This window comes from Micropterus dolomieu, linkage group LG17 (assembly GCF_021292245.1).
Source record: "Micropterus dolomieu isolate WLL.071019.BEF.003 ecotype Adirondacks linkage group LG17, ASM2129224v1, whole genome shotgun sequence".
In the NCBI taxonomy this organism is placed as follows: Eukaryota; Metazoa; Chordata; class Actinopteri; order Centrarchiformes; family Centrarchidae; genus Micropterus; species Micropterus dolomieu.
In genome coordinates, this window is record NC_060166.1 from 8,264,876 (window position 1) to 8,268,829 (window position 3,954).

Below are 3,954 nucleotides of genomic sequence, written 5' to 3' on the forward strand. Positions count from 1 at the left end.
CTCTCTCTCTCTCTCTCTCTCTCTCTCTCTCTCTCTCTCTCTCTCTCTCACACCAGGGTTTGACCAGTATTTTTGAAGCTGCAATAACCTGTTTTTGTGTTAGTGTTGATGTTCAATAAAACGCTTTTCACAATGCTACGCCTTTGAAGCTGCAATTAGACCAAAATATGAGACTGAAACTGTGTTTAGCTCAAATACATGTGAAGGCCAAAAAACAGTGATATTGTCCAGATGTTTGACTGATTTAAATGTGACATTTTAAAAGCAACAGTTTGACATTTTGGGAAATCAGCTGGATCACTTTCTTGCCAAGAGTTAAGATTATTACAAGATTGATACCATCCTCGTGTCTGTAAGCTAAATAAGAAGCTAGCTTATTTTAGGGGGGGAACAGTTAGCTTTGCTCTATCCAAAGGTAAAACCCTAAACATTTTGATTATAATACAGATGAAAGAAACACAATTAAATGTGAATTATAGGGATTTAGAGGTGCTGGTATGCAGATAAGCTTTGAACAGAGCCAGGCTATCGGTTTCCACCTCTTTCCAGTGTTTATGCTAAGCTAAGCTCCAGCATCATGTTGAACACACAGATAGTCCTATCAATTTTCTCATTACCTCTCGGACAAAAAGGCGCATTAGTGCATTTTCCGAAGTGTCAAACTATTCCTTTAGTGCCAAGTATAAACATCCACAGTTTTTGCCCTTTTAACAATAGAAAAACTTCTGAAATACAGTAGCATCTAAATTGTCATGGGAACCTAATATCCTTCATTAACAGCAAAATATTTATTCATCCTTAACACCAGGTTATGGGTCTCCTATAGACCAGCTCTACAACAAAACACATCTCCGTCTACTCTGACCAAAGACTGACCCTGAAAAACTTGTGTTATTGAAAACTTTTGAGAGGAGCTCCAAAATGTTTCCAAGATTATTTTTGTTCTTTTCTCCAGACCTCGCTCAATGACAAAACTTTTTCTCTGCATGGCTCTGGGTGGCGAGGCGGGTGCAATATGGCGAGGCAGGACTGTGCGACCGCACTTACGAGATACTAGCCAAAGAACCTGTTGATTTATAGTGATTCTGTGTTGTACGATTTATATGATGTAATGATGTCAGTTCTGAATGTCGTCTTGTTTCTTTCAGGAGGGAGATCTGTATGTACAGTTTGTGTTCTGTGTTATAAATGTCAGATTCAAGCCAAGCGAGGTTTGATGTGAAACATTTGGGGAGGAAAAAGCTTTTAGTATTGTTTGTGAACGCAAACTTGTTAATGTGCCTTGTTGGATATAGCAATACAACAGATTAGAGTGGAATTAGAAGAGAAATACCTCCTTGAGTCTAGTCCCTGGCTGATGACGGGTGTCGGCCCATTTCTAAAAGTTTCCCAGCATCATCTAAAGGTCTCCACCCTGTTTGTGTATAAGCTTTATTCAAAACAAGTCCTGCGTTTGTCTGTTGATTTACAGACGCACTCCTGTTATCAGTCCTGACTTACTGTATGCACCACACCAATGTATAATTATGACAACACACTAAAAAAAAAAGATACTAAAGATTTGAAAAATAAATTTGAAAAGTAAATACAAACCGATGAATGGCTGTTAGTGGTTTCTTTCTTCGTTCCTGTTCAGCTGTGTGTGTGTGTGTGTGTGTGTGTTTGTGTCCTAGTGACTATTCAAATTTTTATTTTCTATGTATCAATGTTAATAACTCAATAATAACCTCTAAACTTTTGGGTATAAAGCGCTTTACACGACATGTCACATTCACCCAGTGCATGCACTGATGGCAAAGCTGCCCTGCAAGGTGTTAACTGCTCATCGGAAACAGAAACTAATCATTTTCACACTGATGTCACAAACAATTCGGGCTTCAGTATCTTGCTCAAGGATACTTCGACATGCAGACTGGAGGAGGATCAGACCGCCGACAGTGGACGACCCGCTCTCTCTCTCTCCCATAATAAAATAAAATGAATATTGGATGAGACAGTTAAAAAACAGTCTCTTCAGAAAGAGGCTCTGGTTTAGGGGCCTCTGACCCCTTGGGCCCCCGGATCTGTGCCCGGCAGTCCCGTGTTTTAATCCTTCAAAAGCGGTGGAATGTAACATTTACTAAGTACTGCACTTAAATACAGTTCTAAAGTATTTGTACTGTAGGCTACTTCCATTTTATTCAACCGTAGTTCTACTCCATACATTTATTTGACAGCTTGTTATTTTGCAGATAATATAATATATTTGCTACAGATGACAATGTGAAAACAATGTAAGAAGTGAGAGGGGTCGCTTGCAGTGATGAAAATACAGAGAAGGATCAGCTGAGTCTGCTGCTTCCACCTGCTTTGCCGAGCTTTATAGTGAGTTTCAGCTCATTGCTCATCTGTCCGGCTAAACTTTAAAGCTAACTTGTTGTGGTTCACTCTCACTGTTCTCATCCTTGGCAGCAGCATGCAGCTGTTTTCAGTTAAAAGGCTCTAAAAAAACGCTGAGTACACCACCCACTCAGTAGCAGACACATTTAGTGTGAGTACTTCTTCACTGTCCATCAGGCCTGCACAGTACAAACCCTCAGCATCCTACTTCAAAGCAGCCACTAGGTGTCGCCCCCCCCCCCAGTGGTTTTTGTTTACAACCCTTTCCACTGGACCATGTGAATCCTCCTCTCCTGTACTTCTAGGAATTTCAAGTTGGGCATGAAGTTAGAAGTAAACAGCGAGTCACCTCATATGTTGACAGGATTTATATGCAACTGTAGGTGCTGCAGTGCTTATAGAAGATCTATAGGCATTTGTCACACAGAGAAAACAAGGACTTGGGTAGCAGACTAGGCCACTAAATTATCAGAATAAATCAGAGCAAATACCCACTGAGGTTTTGAGACTTTTAACCCTGACACAGTCTTTCTCTTCTTTAAAAATAGCCTACTTGAAAGTCGACTATAGGACCATTTAAGCCCAGACAACATTCACCAAAAATGGTTCTGCAATTGTACGAGCCTAAATACCAATTTTGTTGTACTAAAGGCCATTTTAGGAGTGAGTTCTTTATCAATTACGGTGAATAACATAGAAAAACATCAAAACTACCTTTGTTTATATTCCCCATTCCCTCTGCCAAAGTTTCAGTGGCTTTATTGGATGTAGTTCTGTTTTTATAATAGCTACATAATAAAATGGAGTTCTGCATTTAATTATCGCATTGACTACTTTTCAAAGTAAAAGCTATCTTAAATAGCAAAGCGAACTGTCTCCCCAACAATTTTTCAGTGTTGAGAAACAACATACATGTAACATTGTCGCGCTCTGATTGGCTCCGGCCCGTCTCTAGCTCAGGCAGGGGCCAATAGGGAGGCGGTGTTGTTTGTGCACCGCTCCTGCGCTGCTATAAAACGGCAGCAATGAGGGATGAGACTGGAAAGAGCGATTCAAATAAGCCAAAGAGACTCTCCACAGGTGAATTTCCACCGCTGCTCTGTGTGTCGGGAGACATCTGAGGGACAGAAAGATTTGACCGAGGACGGAGAGTCTCTGTTGACTCCACAGACTCAGGTAGGCTGTCCGCACCAAGGATGCTCCACACCGGAGCTCTGACACACTGCACTGCACTGGAGGAGAGGCTGACTCATATTTTGGCGTGCATCATAGGAGGAATCACCATCTCACAATGACACAGTTAATCACAGGCATCATTTTTGCAGCAAAGTGCTCTCCTCCTTCTCCTTGAGCCTTTTCCTCTGTGTATTTCGTTTGTGTCATGGCTACAGAGAGGAAACTGAGGCTGCAACACTGTTATCAACTTTAAGACTATCTGTGTTTTTATCGACACAGCCATTGTCTCTGAGCATGTTGATTCTATAAATGTACTGCAAAACACACACAGCCGATTAGATTGGATGAGATCAAGCGGAATTGTTACACTTGTTTCTTTCATTTCACCATGAAGACCGA

The 3,954-nt window shown here is 41.0% G+C and overlaps 1 protein-coding gene across 1 annotated transcript in view; it reads left to right on the plus strand.

The window, feature by feature from the left end:
- The first annotated feature begins 3,446 nt into the window (after positions 1 to 3,446).
- LOC123985794 (large neutral amino acids transporter small subunit 4-like) overlaps positions 3,447 to 3,954 on the plus strand; it is a 31,040-nt gene continuing 30,532 nt past the window's right edge. Inside the window, exon 1 of the mRNA XM_046073671.1 lies at positions 3,447 to 3,555. The gene's annotated coding sequence lies outside the window, so the exon portion shown is untranslated. The remainder of the gene's footprint in view (positions 3,556 to 3,954) is intronic.